Genomic DNA, 20,859 nt, shown 5'->3' with positions numbered 1-20,859 from the left:
GAGCTAGTTAAACTCTAGTGTAAAATTATTTGTACTAGACTATAGAGCTAGTCAACTCTAGTGTAAAATTATTTGAACTAGGTTATAGAGCTAGTTCAACTCTAGTCTAAAATTATTTGTACAAGCTTATAGAGCTAGTTCAACTCTAGTGTAAAATTATTTGAACTAGCTTATAGAGCTAGTTCAACTCTAGTCTAAAATTATTTTTACAAGCTTATAGAGCTAGTTCAACTCTAGTGTAAAATTACTTGTACTAGGCTATAGAGCTAGTTCAACTCCAGTGTAAGAGTATTTGAACTAGCTTATAGAGCTTGTTCAACTCTAGTGTAAAATTATTTGTACTAGTCTATAGAGCTAGTTCAACTCTAGTGTAAAATTATTTGAACTAGCTTATAGAGCTAGTTCAACTCTACTGTAAAATTATTTGTACAAGCTTATAGAGCTAGTTTAACTATAGTGTAAAATTACTTGTACTAGGCTATAGAGCTAGTTCAACTCTAGTGTAAAATTATTTGTACAAGCTTATAGAGCTAGTTCAACTCTAGTGTAAAATTACTTGTACTAGGCTATAGAGCTAGTTCAACTCCATTTTAAGAGTATTTGAACTAGCTTATAGAGGTAGTTCAACTCTAGTGTAAAATTATTTGTACTAGGCTATAGAGAGCTAGTTAAACTCTAGTGTAAAAATATTTGTACTAGACTATAGAGCTAGTCAACTCTAGTGTAAAATTATTTGAACTAGCTTATAGAGCTAGTTCAACTCTAGTGTAAAATTATTTGTACAAGCTTATAGAGCTAGTTCAACTCTAGTGTAAAATTGTTTGAACTAGCTTATAGAGCTTGTTCAACTCTAGTGTAAAATTATTTGTACTAGGCTATAGAGCTAGTTCAACTCTAGTGTAAAATTATTTCAATTAGCTTATAGAGCTAGTTCAACTCTACTGTAAAATTATTTGTACAAGCTTATAGAGCTAGTTCAACTCTAGTGTAAAATTATTTGTACAAGCTTATAGAGCTAGTTCAACTCTAGTGTAAAATTACTTGTACTAGGCTATAGAGCTAGTTCAACTCCATTTTAAGAGTATTTGAACTAGCTTATAGAGCTAGTTCAACTCTAGTGTAAAATTATTTGTACTAGGCTATAGAGCTAGTTAAACTCTAGTGTAAAATTATTTGTACTAGACTATAGAGCTAGTCAACTCTAGTGTAAAATTATTTGAACTAGCTTATAGAGCTAGTTCAACTCTAGTCTAAAATTATTTGTACAAGCTTATAGAGCTAGTTCAACTCTAGTGTAAAATTGTTTGAATTAGCTTATAGAGCTAGTTCAACTCTAGTGTAAAATTACTTGTACTAGGGTATAGAGCTAGTTCAACTCTAGTCTAAAATTATTTTTACAAGCTTATAGAGCTAGTTCAACTCTACTGTAAAATTACTTGTACTAGGCTATAGAGCTAGTTCAACTCCAGTGTAAGAGTATTTGAACTAGCTTATAGAGCTTGTTCAACTCTAGTGTAAAATTATTTGTACTAGGCTATAGAGCTAGTTCAACTCTAGTGTAAAATTATTTGAACTAGGTTATAGAGCTAGTTCAACTCTAGTCTAAAATTATTTGTACAAGCTTATAGAGCTAGTTCAACTCTAGTGTAAAATTATTTGAACTAGCTTATAGAGCTAGTTCAACTCTAGTCTAAAATTATTTTTACAAGCTTATAGAGCTAGTTCAACTCTAGTGTAAAATTACTTGTACTAGGCTATAGAGCTAGTTCAACTCCAGTGTAAGAGTATTTGAACTAGCTTATAGAGCTTGTTCAACTCTAGTGTAAAATTATTTGTACTAGTCTATAGAGCTAGTTCAACTCTAGTGTAAAATTATTTGAACTACCTTATAGAGCTAGTTCAACTCTACTGTAAAATTATTTGTACAAGGTTATAGAGCTAGTTTAACTATAGTGTAAAATTACTTGTACTAGGCTATAGAGCTAGTTCAACTCTAGTGTAAAATTATTTGTACAAGCTTATAGAGCTAGTTCAACTCTAGTGTAAAATTACTTGTACTAGGCTATAGAGCTAGTTCTTCTCCATTTTAAGAGTATTTGAACTAGCTTATAGAGCTAGTTCAACTCTAGTGTAAAATTATTTGTACTAGGCTATAGAGCTAGTTAAACTCTAGTGTAAAAATATTTGTACTAGACTATAGAGCTAGTCAACTCTAGTGTAAAATTATTTGAACTAGCTTATAGAGCTAGTTCAACTCTAGTGTAAAATTATTTGTACAAGCTTATAGAGCTAGTTCAACTCTAGTGTAAAATTGTTTGAACTAGCTTATAGAGCTAGTTCAACTCTAGTGTAAAATTATTTGTACAAGCTTATAGAGCTAGTTCAACTCTAGTGTAAAATTACTTGTACTAGGCTATAGAGCTAGTTCAACTCCATTTTAAGAGTATTTGAACTAGCTTATAGAGCTAGTTCAACTCTAGTGTAAAATTATTTGTACTAGGCTATAGAGCTAGTTAAACTCTAGTGTAAAATTATTTGTACTAGACTATAGAGCTAGTCAACTCTAGTGTAAAATTATTTGAACTAGCTTATAGAGCTAGTTCAACTCTAGTCTAAAATTATTTGTACAAGCTTATAGAGCTAGTTCAACTCTAGTGTAAAATTGTTTGAATTAGCTTATAGAGCTAGTTCAACTCTAGTGTAAAATTACTTGTACTAGGGTATAGAGCTAGTTCAACTCTAGTCTAAAATTATTTTTACAAGCTTATAGAGCTAGTTCAACTCTACTGTAAAATTACTTGTACTAGGCTATAGAGCTAGTTCAACTCCAGTGTAAGAGTATTTGAACTAGCTTATAGAGCTTGTTCAACTCTAGTGTAAAATTATTTGTACTAGGCTATAGAGCTAGTTCAACTCTAGTGTAAAATTATTTGAACTAGGTTATAGAGCTAGTTCAACTCTAGTCTAAAATTATTTGTACAAGCTTATAGAGCTAGTTCAACTCTAGTGTAAAATTATTTGAACTAGCTTATAGAGCTAGTTCAACTCTAGTCTAAAATTATTTTTACAAGCTTATAGAGCTAGTTCAACTCTAGTGTAAAATTACTTGTACTAGGCTATAGAGCTAGTTCAACTCCAGTGTAAGAGTATTTGAACTAGCTTATAGAGCTTGTTCAACTCTAGTGTAAAATTATTTGTACTAGTCTATAGAGCTAGTTCAACTCTAGTGTAAAATTATTTGAACTACCTTATAGAGCTAGTTCAACTCTACTGTAAAATTATTTGTACAAGGTTATAGAGCTAGTTTAACTATAGTGTAAAATTACTTGTACTAGGCTATAGAGCTAGTTCAACTCTAGTGTAAAATTATTTGTACAAGCTTATAGAGCTAGTTCAACTCTAGTGTAAAATTACTTGTACTAGGCTATAGAGCTAGTTCTTCTCCATTTTAAGAGTATTTGAACTAGCTTATAGAGCTAGTTCAACTCTAGTGTAAAATTATTTGTACTAGGCTATAGAGCTAGTTAAACTCTAGTGTAAAAATATTTGTACTAGACTATAGAGCTAGTCAACTCTAGTGTAAAATTATTTGAACTAGCTTATAGAGCTAGTTCAACTCTAGTGTAAAATTATTTGTACAAGCTTATAGAGCTAGTTCAACTCTAGTGTAAAATTGTTTGAACTAGCTTATAGAGCTTGTTCAACTCTAGTGTAAAATTATTTGTACTAGGCTATAGAGCTTGTTCAACTCTAGTGTAAAATTATTTGAATTAGCTTATAGAGCTAGTTCAACTCTACTGTAAAATTATTTGTACAAGCTTATAGAGCTAGTTCAACTCTAGTGTAAAATTACTTGTACTAGGCTATAGAGCTAGTTCAACTCTAGTGTAAAATTATTTGACCTAGCTTATAGTGCTAGTTCAACTCTAGTGTAAAATTATTTGAACTAGCTTATAGAGCTAGTTCAACTCTAGTCTAAAATTATTTGTATAAGCTTATAGAGCTAGTTCAACTCTAGTGTAAAATTATTTGTACTAGGCTATAGAGCTAGTTAAACTCTAGTGTAAAATTATTTGTACTAGACTATAGAGCTAGTCAACTCTAGTGTAAAATTATTTGAACTAGCTTATAGAGCTAGTTCAACTCTAGTCTAAAATTATTTGTACAAGCTTATAGAGCTAGTTCAACTCTAGTGTAAAATTGTTTGAATTAGCTTATAGAGCTAGTTCAACTCTAGTGTAAAATTACTTGTACTAGGGTATAGAGCTAGTTCAACTCTAGTCTAAAATTATTTTTACAAGCTTATAGAGCTAGTTCAACTCTACTGTAAAATTACTTGTACTAGGCTATAGAGCTAGTTCAACTCCAGTGTAAGAGTATTTGAACTAGCTTATAGAGCTTGTTCAACTCTAGTGTAAAATTATTTGTACTAGGCTATAGAGCTAGTTCAACTCTAGTGTAAAATTATTTGAACTAGGTTATAGAGCTAGTTCAACTCTAGTCTAAAATTATTTGTACAAGCTTATAGAGCTAGTTCAACTCTAGTGTAAAATTATTTGAACTAGCTTATAGAGCTAGTTCAACTCTAGTCTAAAATTATTTTTACAAGCTTATAGAGCTAGTTCAACTCTAGTGTAAAATTACTTGTACTAGGCTATAGAGCTAGTTCAACTCCAGTGTAAGAGTATTTGAACTAGCTTATAGAGCTTGTTCAACTCTAGTGTAAAATTATTTGTACTAGTCTATAGAGCTAGTTCAACTCTAGTGTAAAATTATTTGAACTACCTTATAGAGCTAGTTCAACTCTACTGTAAAATTATTTGTACAAGGTTATAGAGCTAGTTTAACTATAGTGTAAAATTACTTGTACTAGGCTATAGAGCTAGTTCAACTCTAGTGTAAAATTATTTGTACAAGCTTATAGAGCTAGTTCAACTCTAGTGTAAAATTACTTGTACTAGGCTATAGAGCTAGTTCTTCTCCATTTTAAGAGTATTTGAACTAGCTTATAGAGCTAGTTCAACTCTAGTGTAAAATTATTTGTACTAGGCTATAGAGCTAGTTAAACTCTAGTGTAAAAATATTTGTACTAGACTATAGAGCTAGTCAACTCTAGTGTAAAATTATTTGAACTAGCTTATAGAGCTAGTTCAACTCTAGTGTAAAATTATTTGTACAAGCTTATAGAGCTAGTTCAACTCTAGTGTAAAATTGTTTGAACTAGCTTATAGAGCTTGTTCAACTCTAGTGTAAAATTATTTGTACTAGGCTATAGAGCTAGTTCAACTCTAGTGTAAAATTATTTGAATTAGCTTATAGAGCTAGTTCAACTCTACTGTAAAATTATTTGTACAAGCTTATAGAGCTAGTTCAACTCTAGTGTAAAATTACTTGTACTAGGCTATAGAGCTAGTTCAACTCTAGTGTAAAATTATTTGACCTAGCTTATAGTGCTAGTTCAACTCTAGTGTAAAATTATTTGAACTAGGTTATAGAGCTAGTTCAACTCTAGTCTAAAATTATTTGTACAAGCTTATAGAGCTAGTTCAACTCTAGTGTAAAATTATTTGAACTAGCTTATAGAGCTAGTTCAACTCTAGTCTAAAATTATTTTTACAAGCTTATAGAGCTAGTTCAACTCTAGTGTAAAATTACTTGTACTAGGCTATAGAGCTAGTTCAACTCCAGTGTAAGAGTATTTGAACTAGCTTATAGAGCTTGTTCAACTCTAGTGTAAAATTATTTGTACTAGTCTATAGAGCTAGTTCAACTCTAGTGTAAAATTATTTGAACTAGCTTATAGAGCTAGTTCAACTCTACTGTAAAATTATTTGTACAAGCTTATAGAGCTAGTTTAACTATAGTGTAAAATTACTTGTACTAGGCTATAGAGCTAGTTCAACTCTAGTGTAAAATTATTTGTACAAGCTTATAGAGCTAGTTCAACTCTAGTGTAAAATTACTTGTACTAGGCTATAGAGCTAGTTCAACTCCATTTTAAGAGTATTTGAACTAGCTTATAGAGCTAGTTCAACTCTAGTGTAAAATTATTTGTACTAGGCTATAGAGCTAGTTAAACTCTAGTGTAAAAATATTTGTACTAGACTATAGAGCTAGTCAACTCTAGTGTAAAATTATTTGAACTAGCTTATAGAGCTAGTTCAACTCTAGTGTAAAATTATTTGTACAAGCTTATAGAGCTAGTTCAACTCTAGTGTAAAATTGTTTGAACTAGCTTATAGAGCTTGTTCAACTCTAGTGTAAAATTATTTGTACTAGGCTATAGAGCTAGTTCAACTCTAGTGTAAAATTATTTGAATTAGCTTATAGAGCTAGTTCAACTCTACTGTAAAATTATTTGTACAAGCTTATAGAGCTAGTTCAACTCTAGTGTAAAATTATTTGTACAAGCTTATAGAGCTAGTTCAACTCTAGTGTAAAATTACTTGTACTAGGCTATAGAGCTAGTTCAACTCCATTTTAAGAGTATTTGAACTAGCTTATAGAGCTAGTTCAACTCTAGTGTAAAATTATTTGTACTAGGCTATAGAGCTAGTTAAACTCTAGTGTAAAATTATTTGTACTAGACTATAGAGCTAGTCAACTCTAGTGTAAAATTATTTGAACTAGCTTATAGAGCTAGTTCAACTCTAGTCTAAAATTATTTGTACAAGCTTATAGAGCTAGTTCAACTCTAGTGTAAAATTGTTTGAATTAGCTTATAGAGCTAGTTCAACTCTAGTGTAAAATTACTTGTACTAGGGTATAGAGCTAGTTCAACTCTAGTCTAAAATTATTTTTACAAGCTTATAGAGCTAGTTCAACTCTACTGTAAAATTACTTGTACTAGGCTATAGAGCTAGTTCAACTCCAGTGTAAGAGTATTTGAACTAGCTTATAGAGCTTGTTCAACTCTAGTGTAAAATTATTTGTACTAGGCTATAGAGCTAGTTCAACTCTAGTGTAAAATTATTTGAACTAGGTTATAGAGCTAGTTCAACTCTAGTCTAAAATTATTTGTACAAGCTTATAGAGCTAGTTCAACTCTAGTGTAAAATTATTTGAACTAGCTTATAGAGCTAGTTCAACTCTAGTCTAAAATTATTTTTACAAGCTTATAGAGCTAGTTCAACTCTAGTGTAAAATTACTTGTACTAGGCTATAGAGCTAGTTCAACTCCAGTGTAAGAGTATTTGAACTAGCTTATAGAGCTTGTTCAACTCTAGTGTAAAATTATTTGTACTAGTCTATAGAGCTAGTTCAACTCTAGTGTAAAATTATTTGAACTACCTTATAGAGCTAGTTCAACTCTACTGTAAAATTATTTGTACAAGCTTATAGAGCTAGTTTAACTATAGTGTAAAATTACTTGTACTAGGCTATAGAGCTAGTTCAACTCTAGTGTAAAATTATTTGTACAAGCTTATAGAGCTAGTTCAACTCTAGTGTAAAATTACTTGTACTAGGCTATAGAGCTAGTTCAACTCCATTTTAAGAGTATTTGAACTAGCTTATAGAGCTAGTTCAACTCTAGTGTAAAATTATTTGTACTAGGCTATAGAGCTAGTTAAACTCTAGTGTAAAAATATTTGTACTAGACTATAGAGCTAGTCAACTCTAGTGTAAAATTATTTGAACTAGCTTATAGAGCTAGTTCAACTCTAGTGTAAAATTATTTGTACAAGCTTATAGAGCTAGTTCAACTCTAGTGTAAAATTGTTTGAACTAGCTTATAGAGCTTGTTCAACTCTAGTGTAAAATTATTTGTACTAGGCTATAGAGCTAGTTCAACTCTAGTGTAAAATTATTTGAATTAGCTTATAGAGCTAGTTCAACTCTACTGTAAAATTATTTGTACAAGCTTATAGAGCTAGTTCAACTCTAGTGTAAAATTACTTGTACTAGGCTATAGAGCTAGTTCAACTCTAGTGTAAAATTATTTGACCTAGCTTATAGTGCTAGTTCAACTCTAGTGTAAAATTATTTGAACTAGCTTATAGAGCTAGTTCAACTCTAGTCTAAAATTATTTGTATAAGCTTATAGAGCTAGTTCAACTCAAGTGTAAAATTATTTGTACTAGGCTATAGAGCTAGTTAAACTCTAGTGTAAAATTATTTGTACTAGACTATAGAGCTAGTCAACTCTAGTGTAAAATTATTTGAACTAGGTTATAGAGCTAGTTCAACTCTAGTCTAAAATTATTTGTACAAGCTTATAGAGCTAGTTCAACTCTAGTGTAAAATTATTTGAACTAGCTTATAGAGCTAGTTCAACTCTAGTCTAAAATTATTTTTACAAGCTTATAGAGCTAGTTCAACTCTAGTGTAAAATTACTTGTACTAGGCTATAGAGCTAGTTCAACTCCAGTGTAAGAGTATTTGAACTAGCTTATAGAGCTTGTTCAACTCTAGTGTAAAATTATTTGTACTAGTCTATAGAGCTAGTTCAACTCTAGTGTAAAATTATTTGAACTAGCTTATAGAGCTAGTTCAACTCTACTGTAAAATTATTTGTACAAGCTTATAGAGCTAGTTTAACTATAGTGTAAAATTACTTGTACTAGGCTATAGAGCTAGTTCAACTCTAGTGTAAAATTATTTGTACAAGCTTATAGAGCTAGTTCAACTCTAGTGTAAAATTACTTGTACTAGGCTATAGAGCTAGTTCAACTCCATTTTAAGAGTATTTGAACTAGCTTATAGAGCTAGTTCAACTCTAGTGTAAAATTATTTGTACTAGGCTATAGAGCTAGTTAAACTCTAGTGTAAAAATATTTGTACTAGACTATAGAGCTAGTCAACTCTAGTGTAAAATTATTTGAACTAGCTTATAGAGCTAGTTCAACTCTAGTCTAAAATTATTTGTACAAGCTTATAGAGCTAGTTCAACTCTAGTGTAAAATTGTTTGAATTAGCTTATAGAGCTAGTTCAACTCTAGTGTAAAATTACTTGTACTAGGGTATAGAGCTAGTTCAACTCTAGTCTAAAATTATTTTTACAAGCTTATAGAGCTAGTTCAACTCTACTGTAAAATTACTTGTACTAGGCTATAGAGCTAGTTCAACTCCAGTGTAAGAGTATTTGAACTAGCTTATAGAGCTTGTTCAACTCTAGTGTAAAATTATTTGTACTAGCCTATAGAGCTAGTTCAACTCTAGTGTAAAATTATTTGAATTAGCTTATAGAGCTAGTTCAACTCTACTGTAAAATTATTTGTACAAGCTTATAGAGCTAGTTCAACTCTAGTGTAAAATTACTTGTACTAGGCTATAGAGCTAGTTCAACTCTAGTGTAAAATTATTTGACCTAGCTTATAGTGCTAGTTCAACTCTAGTGTAAAATTATTTGAACTAGCTTATAGAGCTAGTTCAACTCTAGTCTAAAATTATTTGTATAAGCTTATAGAGCTAGTTCAATTCAAGTGTAAAATTATTTGTACTAGGCTATAGAGCTAGTTAAGCTCTAGTGTAAAATTATTTGTACTAGACTATAGAGCTAGTCAACTCTAGTGTAAAATTATTTGAACTAGGTTATAGAGCTAGTTCAACTCTAGTCTAAAATTATTTGTACAAGCTTATAGAGCTAGTTCAACTCTAGTGTAAAATTGTTTGAACTAGCTTATAGAGCTAGTTCAACTCTAGTCTAAAATTATTTGTACTAGGCTATAGAGCTAGTTCAACTCTAGTGTAAAATTATTTGAACTAGCTTATAGAGCTAATTCAACTCTAGTGTAAAATTATTTGTACAAGCTTATAGAGCTAGTTCGACTATAGTGTAAAAATACTTGTACTAGGCTATAGAGCTAGTTCAACTCCATTTTAAGAGTATTTGAACTAGCTTATAGAGCTAGTTCAACTCTAGTGTAAAATTATTTGTACTAGGCTATAGAGCTAGTTCAACTCTAGTGTAAAATTATTTGAACTATCTTATTGAGCTAGTTCAACTCTAGTGTGAAATTATTTGACCTAGCTTATAGTGCTAGTTCAACTCTAGTGTAAAACTATTTGAACTAGCTTATAGAGCTAGTTCAACTCTAGTCTAAAATTATTTGTACAAGCTTATAGAGCTAGTTCAACTCTAGTGTAAAATTATTTGTGCTAGAATATTGAGCTAGTCAACTCTAGTGTAAAATTATTTGAACTAGCTTATAGAGCTAGTTCAACTCTAGTGTAAAATTATTTGACCTAGCTTATAGTGCTAGTTCAACTCTAGTCTAAAATTATTTGTACAAGCTTATAGAGCTAGTTCAACTCAAGTGTAAAATTATTTGTACTAGGCTATAGAGCTAGTTAAACTCTAGTGTAAAATTATTTGTACTAGACTATAGAGCTAGTCAACTCTAGTGTAAAATTATTTGAACTAGCTTATAGAGCTAGTTCAACTCTAGTCTAAAATTATTTGTACAAGCTTATAGAGCTAGTTCAACTCTAGTGTAAAATTGTTTGAATTAGCTTATAGAGCTAGTTCAACTCTAGTGTAAAATTACTTGTACTAGGCTATAGAGCTAGTTCAACTCCATTTTAAGAGTATTTGAACTAGCTTATAGAGCTAGTTCAACTCTAGTGTAAAATTATTTGTACTAGGCTATAGAGCTAGTTCAACTCTAGTTCAACTCAAGTGTAAAATTATTTGTACTAGGCTATACAGCTAGTTAAACTCTAGTGTAAAATTATTTGTACTAGACTATAGAGCTAGTCAACTCTAGTGTAAAATTATTTGAACTAGCTTATAGAGCTAGTTCAACTCTAGTCTAAAATTATTTGTACAAGCTTATAGAGCTAGTTCAACTCTAGTGTAAAATTGTTTGAATTAGCTTATAGAGCTAGTTCAACTCTAGTGTAAAATTACTTGTACTAGGCTATAGAGCTAGTTCAACTCCATTTTAAGAGTATTTGAACTAGCTTATAGAGCTAGTTCAACTCTAGTGTAAAATTATTTGTACTAGGCTATAGAGCTAGTTCAACTCTAGTGTAAAATTATTTGAACTAGCTTATAGAGCTAGTTCAACTCTAGTGTAAAATTATTTGACCTAGCTTATAGTGCTAGTTCAACTCTAGTGTAAAATTATTTGAACTAGCTTATAGAGGTAGTTCAACTCTAGTCTAAAATTATTTGTACAAGCTTATAGAGCTAGTTCAACTCAAGTGTAAAATTATTTCAACTAGGCTATAGAGCTAGTTCAACTCTAGTGTAAAATTATTTGTACTAGACTATAGAGCTAGTCAACTCAAGTGTGAAATTATTTGAACTAGCTTATAGAGCTAGTTCAACTCTAGTCTAAAATTATTTGTACAAGCTTATAGAGCTAGTTCAACTCTAGTGTAAAATTGTTTGAACTAGCTTATAGAGCTAGTTCAACTCTAGTCTAAAATTATTTGGACTAGGCTATAGAGCTAGTTCAACTCTAGTGTAAAATTATTTGTACAAGCTTATAGAGCTAGTTCAACTATAGTGTAAAATTATTTGTACAAGCTTATAGAGCTAGTTCAACTCTAGTCTAAAATTATTTGTACAAGCTTATAGAGCTAGTTCAACTATAGTGTAAAATTATTTGTACAAGCTTATAGAGTTAGTTCAACTCTAGTGTAAAATTACTTGTACTAGGCTATAGAGCTAGTTCAACTCCATTTTAAGAGTATTTGAACTAGCTTATAGAGCTAGTTCAACTCTAGTGTAAAATTATTTGTACAAGCTTATAGAGCTAGTTCAACTCTTGTCTAAAATTATTTGTACAAGCTTATAGAGCTAGTTCAACTCTAGTCTAAAATTATTTGTGCTAGAATATTGAGCTAGTCAACTCTAGTGTAAAATTATTTGAACTAGCTTATAGAGCTAGTTCAACTCTAGTGTAAAATTATTTGACCTAGCTTATAGTGCTAGTTCAACTCTAGTCTAAAATTATTTGTACAAGCTTATAGAGCTAGTTCAACTCAAGTGTAAAATTATTTGTACTAGGCAATAGAGCTAGTTAAACTCTAGTGTAAAATTATTTGTACTAGACTATAGAGCTAGTCAACTCTAGTGTAAAATTATTTGAACTAGCTTATAGAGCTAGTTCAACTCTAGTCTAAAATTATTTGTACAAGCTTATAGAGCTAGTTCAACTCTAGTGTAAAATTGTTTGAATTAGCTTATAGAGCTAGTTCAACTCTAGTGTAAAATTACTTGTACTAGGCTATAGAGCTAGTTCAACTCCATTTTAAGAGTATTTGAACTAGCTTATAGAGCTAGTTCAACTCTAGTGTAAAATTATTTGTACTAGGCTATAGAGCTAGTTCAACTCTAGTGCAAAATTATTTGAACTAGCTTATAGAGCTAGTTCAACTCTAGTGTAAAATTATTTGACCTAGCTTATAGTGCTAGTTCAACTCTAGTGTAAAATTATTTGAACTAGCTTATAGAGGTAGTTCAATTCTAGTCTAAAATTATTTGTACAAGCTTATAGAGCTAGTTCAACCCAAGTGTAAAATTATTTGTACTAGGCTATAGAGCTAGTTCAACTCTAGTGTAAAATTATTTGTACTAGACTATAGAGCTAGTCAACTCAAGTGTAAAATTATTTGAACTAGCTTATAGAGCTAGTTCAACTCTAGTCTAAAATTATTTGTACTAGACTATAGAGCTAGTCAACTCAAGTGTAAAATTATTTGAACTAGCTTATAGAGCTAGTTAAACTCTAGTGTAAAATTATTTGTACTAGACTATAGAGCTAGTCAACTCTAGTGTAAAATTATTTGAACTAGCTTATAGAGCTAGTTCAACTCTAGTCTAAAAATTTTTGTACAAGCTTATAGAGCTAGTTCAACTCTAGTGTAAAATTGTTTGAATTAGCTTATAGAGCTAGTTCAACTCTAGTGTAAAATTACTTGTACTAGGCTATAGAGCTAGTTCAACTCTAGTGTAAAATTATTTGTACTAGACTATAGAGCTAGTCAACTCAAGTGTAAAATTATTTGAACTAGCTTATAGAGCTAGTTCAACTCTAGTGTAAAATTGTTTGAACTAGCTTATAGAGCTAGTTCAACTCTAGTCTGAAATTATTTGGACTAGGCTATAGAGCTAGTTCAACTCTAGTGTAAAATTATTTGTACAAGCTTATAGAGCTAGTTCAACTATAGTGTAAAATTATTTGTACAAGCTTATAGAGCTAGTTCAACTCTAGTCTAAAATTATTTGTACAAGCTTATAGAGTTAGTTCAACTCTAGTGTAAAATTACTTGTACTAGGCTATAGAGCTAGTTCAACTCCATTTTAAGAGTATTTGAACTAGCTTATAGAGCTAGTTCAACTCTAGTGTAAAATTATTTGTACAAGCTTATAGAGCTAGTTCAACTCTAGTGTAAAATTATTTGTACAAGCTTATAGAGCTAGTTCAACTCTAGTGTAAAATTATTTGTACAAGCTTATAGAGCTAGTTCAACTCTAGTGTAAAATTACTTGTACTAGGCTATAGAGCTAGTTCAACTCCATTTTAAGAGTATTTGAACTAGCTTATAGAGCTAGTTCAACTCTAGTGTAAAATTATTTGTACTAGGCTATAGAGCTAGTTCAACTCTAGTGTAAAATTATTTGAACTATCTTATAGAGCTAGTTCAACTCTAGTGTAAAATTATTTGACCTAGCTTATAGTGCTAGTTCAACTCTAGTGTAAAATTATTTGAACTAGCTTATAGAGCTAGTTCAACTCTAGTCTAAAATTATTTGTATAAGCTTATAGAGCTAGTTCAACTCTAGTGTAATATTATTTGTGCTAGAATATTGAGCTAGTCAACTTTAGTGTAAAATTATTTGAACTAGCTTATAGAGCTAGTTCAACTCTAGTCTAAAATTATTTTTACAATCTTATAGAGCTAGTTCAACTCTAGTGTAAAATTACTTGTACTAGGCTATAGAGCTAGTTCAACTCCAGTGTAAGAGTATTTGAACTAGCTTATAGAGCTTGTTCAACTCTAGTGTAAAATTATTTGTACTAGGCTATAGAGCTAGTTCAACTCTAGTGTAAAATTATTTGAACTAGCTTATAGAGCTAGTTCAACTCTACTGTAAAATTATTTGTACAAGCTTACAGAGCTAGTTCAACTCTAGTGTAAAATTACTTGTACTAGGCTATAGAGCTAGTTCAACTCTAGTGTAAAATTATTTGTACAAGCTTATAGAGCTAGTTCAACTCTAGTGTAAAATTACTTGTACTAGGCTATAGAGCTAGTTCAACTCTAGTCTAAAATTATTTGTACAAGCTTATAGAGCTAGTTCAACTCTAGTGTAAAATTATTTGACCTAGCTTATAGTGCGAGTTCATCTCTAGTGTAAAAAAATTTAACTAGCTTATAGAGCTAGTTCAACTCTAGTCTAAAATTATTTGTACAAGCTTATAGAGCTAGTTCAACTCTAGTGTAAAATTATTTGAACTAGCTTATAGAGCTAGTTCAACTCTAGTCTAAAATTATTTGTACAAGCTTATAGAGCTAGTTCAACTCTAGTGTAAAATTGTTTGAACTAGCTTATAGAGCTAGTTCAACTCTAGTGTAAAATTATTCGTACTAGGCTATAGAGCTAGTTCAACTCTAGTGTAAAATTATTTGAACTAGCTTATAGAGCTAGTCCAACTCTAGTGTAAAATTATTTGACCTAGCTTATAGAGCTACTTCAAGTCTAGTGTAAAATTATTTGAACTAGGCTATAGAGCTAGTTCAACTCTAGTGTAAAATTATTTGAACTAGCTTATAGAGCTAGTTCAACTCTAGTGTAAAATTATTTGACCTAGCTTATAGTGCTAGTTCAACTCTAGTGTAAAATTATTTGAACTAGCTTATAGAGCTAGTTCAACTCTAGTCTAAAATTATTTGTACTAGACTATAGAGCTAGTTCAACTCTAGTGTAAAATTATTTGAACTAGCTTATAGAGCTAGTTCAACTCTAGTCTAAAATTATTTGTACAAGCTTATAGAGCTAGTTCAACTCTAGTGTAAAATTGTTTGAACTAGCTTATATAGCTAGTTCAACTCTAGTCTAAAATTATTTGTACTAGGCTATAGAGCTAGTTCAACTCTAGTGTAAAATTATTTGAATTAGCTTATAGAGCTAGTTCAACTCTAGTGTAAAATTATTTGTACAAGCTTATAGAGCTAGTTCAACTCTAGTGTAAAATTACATGTACTAGGCTATAGAGCTAGTTCAACTCCATTTTAAGAGTATTTGAAATAGCTTATAGAGCTAGTTCAACTCTAGTGTAAAATTATTCGTACTAGGCTATAGAGCTAGTTCAACTCTAGTGTAAAATTATTTGAACTAGCTTATAGAGCTAGTTCAACTCTAGTGTAAAATTATTTGACCTAGCTTATAGTGCTAGTTCAACTCTAGTGTAAAATTATTTGACCTAGCTTATAGTGCTAGTTCAACTCTAGTGTAAAATTATTTGACCTAGCTTATAGAGCTAGTTCAACTCTAGTGTAAAATTATTTGACCTAGCTTATAGTGCTAGCTCAATTCTAGTGTAAAATTATTTGAACTAGCTTATAGAGCTAGTTCAACTCTAGTGTAAAATTATTTGACCTAGCTTATAGTGCTAGTTCAACTCTAGTGTAAAATTATTTGAACTAGCTTATAGAGGTAGTTCAACTCTAGTCTAAAATTATTTGTACAAGCTTATAGAGCTAGTTCAACTCAAGTGTAAAATTATTTGTACTAGGCTATAGAGCTAGTTAAACTCTAGTGTAAAATTATTTGTACTAGACTATAGAGCTAGTCAACTCTAGTGTAAAATTATTTGAACTAGCTTATAGAGCTAGTTCAACTCTAGTCTAAAATTATTTGTACAAGCTTATAGAGGTAGTTCAACTCTAGTGTAAAATTGTTTGAACTAGGCTATAGAGCTAGTCAACTCTAGTGTAAAATTATTTGTACAAGCTTATAGAGCTAGTTCAACTCTAGTCTAAAATTATTTGTACTAGGCTATAGAGCTAGTTCAACTCTAGTGTAAAATTATTTGAACTATCTTATAGAGCTAGTTCAACTCTAGTGTAAAATTATTTGTACAAGCTTATAGAGCTAGTTCAACTCTAGTGTAAAATTACTTGTACTAGGCTATAGAGCTAGTTCAACTCCATTTTAAGAGTATTTGAACTAGCTTATAGAGCTAGTTCAACTCTAGTGTAAAATTATTTGTACTAGGCTATAGAGCTAGTTCAACTCTAGTGTAAAATTATTTGAACTATCTTATAGAGCTAGTTCAACTCTAGTGTAAAATTATTTGACCTAGCTTATAGTGCTAGTTCAACTCTAGTGTAAAATTAGTTGAACTAGCTTATAGAGCTAGTTCAAATCTAGTCTAAAATTATTTGTATAAGCTTATAGAGCTAGTTCAACTCTAGTGTAAAATTATTTGTGCTAGAATATTGAGCTAGTCAACTTTAGTGTAAAATTATTTGAACTAGCTTATAGAGCTAGTTCAACTCTAGTCTAAAATTATTTTTACAAGCTTATAGAGCTAGTTCAACTCTAGTGTAAAATTACTTGTACTAGACTATAGAGCTAGTTCAACTCCAGTGTAAGAGTATTTGAACTAGCTTATAGAGCTTGTTCAACTCTAGTGTAAAATTATTTGTACTAGGCTATAGAGCTAGTTCAACTCTAGTGTAAAATTATTTGTACTAGGCTATAGAGCTAGTTCAACTCTAGTGTAAAATTATTTGAACTAGCTTATAGAGCTAGTTCAACTCTAGTGTAAAATTACTTGTACTAGGCTATAGAGCTAGTCAACTCTAGTGTAAAATTATTTGAACTAGCTTATAGAGCTAGTTCAACTCTAGTCTAAAAATATTTGTACAAGCTTATAGAGCTAGTTCAACTCTAGTGTAAAATTATTTGACCTAGCTTATAGTGCGAGTTCATCTCTAGTGTAAAAAAATTTAACTAGCTTATAGAGCTAGTTCAACTCTAGTCTAAAATTATTTGTACAAGCTTATAGAGCTAGTTCAACTCTAGTGTAAAATTATTTGAACTAGCTTATAGAGCTAGTTAACCTATAGTCTAAAATTATTTGTACAAGCTTATAGAGCTAGTTCAACTCTAGTGTAAAATTGTTTGAACTAGCTTATAGAGCTAGTTCAACTCTAGTCTAAAATTATTTGTACTAGGCTATAGAGCTAGTTCAACTCTAGTGTAAAATTATTTAAACTAGCTTATAGAGCTAGTTCAACTCTAGTGTAAAATTATTTGTACAAGCTTATAGAGCTACTTCAACTCTAGTGTAAAATTATTTGTACTAGGCTATAGAGCTAGTTCAACTCTAGTGTAAAATTATTTGAACTAGCTTATAGAGCTAGTTCAACTCTAGTGTAAAATTATTTGACCTAGCTTATAGTGCTAGTTCAACTCTAGTGTAAAATTATTTGAACTAGCTTATAGAGCTAGTTCAACTCTAGTCTAAAATTATTTGTACTAGACTATAGAGCTAGTTCAACTCTAGTGTAAAATTATTTGAACTAGCTTATAGAGCTAGTTCAACTCTAGTCTAAAATTATTTGTACAAGCTTATAGAGCTAGTTCAACTCTAGTGTAAAATTGTTTGAACTAGCTTATATAGCTAGTTCAACTCTAGTCTAAAATTATTTGTACTAGGCTATAGAGCTAGTTCAACTCTAGTGTAAAATTATTTGAATTAGCTTATAGAGCTAGTTCAACTCTAGTGTAAAATTATTTGTACAAGCTTATAGAGCTAGTTCAACTCTAGTGTAAAATTACATGTACTAGGCTATAGAGCTAGTTCAACTCCATTTTAAGAGTATTTGAAATAGCTTATAGAGCTAGTTCAACTCTAGTGTAAAATTATTCGTACTAGGCTATAGAGCTAGTTCAACTCTAGTGTAAAATTATTTGAACTAGCTTATAGAGCTAGTTCAACTCTAGTGTAAAATTATTTGACCTAGCTTATAGTGCTAGTTCAACTCTAGTGTAAAATTATTTGACCTAGCTTATAGTGCTAGTTCAACTCTAGTGTAAAATTATTTGAACTAGCTTATAGAGCTAGTTCAACTCTAGTCTAAAATTATTTGTACTAGACTATAGAGCTAGTTCAACTCTAGTGTAAAATTATTTGAACTAGCTTATAGAGCTAGTTCAACTCTAGTCTAAAATTATTTGTACAAGCTTATCGAGCTAGTTCAACTCTAGTGTAAAATTGTTTGAACTAGCTTATAGAGCTAGTTCAACTCTAGTCTAAAATTATTTGTACTAGGCTATAGAGCTAGTTCAACTCTAGTGTAAAATTATTTGAATTAGCTTATAGAGCTAGTTCAACTCTAGTGTAAAATTATTTGTACAAGCTTATAGAGCTAGTTCAACTCTAGTGTAAAATTACATGTACTAGGCTATAGAGCTAGTTCAACTCCATTTTAAGAGTATTTGTGCAAGCTTATAGAGCTAGTTCAACTCTAGTGTAAAATTATTCGTACTAGGCTATAGAGCTAGTTCAACTCTAGTGTAAAATTATTTGAACTAGCTTATAGAGCTAGTCCAACTCTAGTGTAAAATTATTTGACCTAGCTTATAGTGCTAGTTCAACTCTACTGTAAAATTATTTGAACTAGCTTATAGAGGTAGTTCAACTCTAGTCTAAAATTATTTGTATAAGCTTATAGAGCTAGTTCAACTCAAGTGTAAAATTATTTGTACTAGGCTATAGAGCTAGTTAAACTCTAGTGTAAAATTATTTGTACTAGACTATAGAGCTAGTCAACTCTAGTGTAAAATTATTTGAACTAGGTTATAGAGCTAGTTCAACTCTAGTCTAAAATTATTTGTACAAGCTTATAGAGCAAGTTCAACTCTAGTGTAAAATTGTTTGAACTAGCTTATAGAGCTAGTTCAACTCTAGTCTAAAATTATTTGTACTAGGCTATAGAGCTAGTTCAACTCTAGTGTAAAATTATTTGAACTAGCTTATAGAGCTAGTTCAACTCTAGTGTAAAATTATTTGTACAAGCTTATAGAGCTAGTTCAACTCTAGTGTAAAATTACATGTACTAGGCTATAGAGCTAGTTCAACTCCATTTTAAGAGTATTTGAAATATCTTATAGAGCTAGTTCAACTCTAGTGTAAAATTATTTGTACTAGGCTATAGAGCTAGTTCAACTCTAGTGTAAAATTATTTGAACTAGCATATAGAGCTAGTTCAACTCTAGTGTAAAATTATTTGACCTAGCTTATTGTGCTAGTTCAACTTTAGTGTAAAATTATTTGAACTAGCTTATAGAGGTAGTTCAACTCTAGTCTAAAATTATTTGTACAAGCTTATAGAGCTGGTTCAACTCAAGTGTAAAATTATTTGTACTAGGCTATAGAGCTAGTTAAACTCTAGTGTAAAATTATTTGTACTAGACTATAGAGCTAGTCAACTCTAGTGTAAAATTATTTGAACTAGCTTATAGAGCTAGTTCAACTCTAGTCTAAAATTATTTGTACAAGCTTATAGAGCTAGTTCAACTCTAGTGTAAAATTGTTTGAACTAGCTTATAGAGCTAGTTCAACTCTAGTCTAAAATTATTTGACCTAGCTTATAGTGCTAGTTCAACTCTAGTGTAAAATTATTTGAACTAGCTTATAGAGCTAGTTCAACTCTAGTCTAAAATTATTTGTATAAGCTTATAGAGCTAGTTCAACTCTAGTGTAAAATTATTTGTGCTATAATATTGAGCTAGTCAACTTTAGTGTAAAAATATTTGAACTAGCTTATAGAGCTAGTTCAACTCTAGTCTAAAATTATTTTTACAAGCTTATAGAGCTAGTTCAACTCTAGTGTAAAATTACTTGTACTAGGCTATAGAGCTAGTTCAACTCCAGTGTAAAGGTATTTGAACTAGCTTATAGAGCTTGTTCCACTCTAGTGTAAAATTATTTGTACTAGGCTATAGAGCTAGTTCAACTCTAGTGTAAAATTATTTGAACTAGCTTATAGAGCTAGTTCAACTCTACTGTAAAATTATTTGTACAAGCTTATAGAGCTAGTTCAACTCTAGTGTAAAATTACTTGTACTAGGCTATAGAGCTAGTTCAACTCTAGTGTAAATGTAACATCCCAAATTTCGAATTTGGAATGTTATACATAGATCATCATTGCATATCATGTTTTCATTGCATTTTGACAAATCCTCGATAAATCCTAAGCAACTCAAGGACCCTAGGAGAGAGTTGGGGATTTTCCCGAATTTTTTTCAATTAATTTTTCCAACGAGGATTGTGGTTTTAATTATTTTTCCCTCCGGAAAAATATTTCATGTTAAAATAAACGAGAGGAGAAAATATGACTCCTCCAAAACATTTAAAATACTGGAGGAAAAATGTTAAAATCATTATTTGGAATTTATTTGCAATTTTTATTGCATTAAAAATATTGCATGTTTTCAAAATATTTATTTTTGATTTTAAAAATGTTCACCCTATTCTAGATTTTCTAACTAGACGGGGAAAATTTATTTCATATTTTTTCTGATTTTATTTATTTTTCTACGCAATATTTTCCGCGGAACTTAAAAAAAAATGCCCGGGCCGACTGGGCCAACGGCCCGCCCGCGGCCTCTCCTCCTCCCGCACGGGACCTCGCCGCCCGAGTCCGGCCGCCGCACGACACCGCCGGCCGACCCCTTCCCCAAGTCGCCGCCAGCCCCCCCCCCTCCTTAAATACCCCCCTCTCTTCTCTCCGCACCCCGCCGCCGCCGCCGACATCGCCGCCGCCGCCGCCGACATCTCGCCGCCGCCGCCGGTTGCCTCGCTCGCCGCCGCCGCAGGGAGCCCCGGAGCCGCCGCCCCTCGCCGCCCTCGCCGCCTCCCCGAGCCCCGCACCCCGCCGCCGAGCCCCGCC

Source organism: Aegilops tauschii, chromosome 5, assembly GCF_002575655.3.
Source record: "Aegilops tauschii subsp. strangulata cultivar AL8/78 chromosome 5, Aet v6.0, whole genome shotgun sequence".
In the NCBI taxonomy this organism is placed as follows: Eukaryota; Viridiplantae; Streptophyta; class Magnoliopsida; order Poales; family Poaceae; genus Aegilops; species Aegilops tauschii.
This window is presented reverse-complemented; position numbering follows the sequence as displayed.